Consider the following 239-nt stretch of genomic DNA (forward strand, 5'->3'; position numbering starts at 1 on the left):
TTAGAAAGGAGGGGAAAAGAAGGATGGAAGAAAAGAGAGAGGGAAGGAAAAAAGTGTCAATATTAATGACAGAATATAAACATATATCAAGAGTTACATATTAAAATGGGAAATCTAATATAAATTAATAGTCTAAGAAGGAATTACAGATATCGTAATGCCCTTGTCGAAAGTGTATTACCATTGAAATTACAGAATATGGACTTGATTAATATTGAGCCAGGTCTTAAGTGCATTAC

The 239-nt window shown here is 31.0% G+C and overlaps 1 protein-coding gene across 1 annotated transcript in view; it reads left to right on the plus strand.

The window, feature by feature from the left end:
- Window positions 1–239, plus strand: part of LOC119590476 — an 18,224-nt gene that overhangs the window by 14,791 nt on the left and 3,194 nt on the right. The window lies entirely within an intron of this gene.

Source organism: Penaeus monodon, chromosome 27 (assembly GCF_015228065.2).
Source record: "Penaeus monodon isolate SGIC_2016 chromosome 27, NSTDA_Pmon_1, whole genome shotgun sequence".
NCBI lineage: Eukaryota > Metazoa > Arthropoda > Malacostraca > Decapoda > Penaeidae > Penaeus > Penaeus monodon.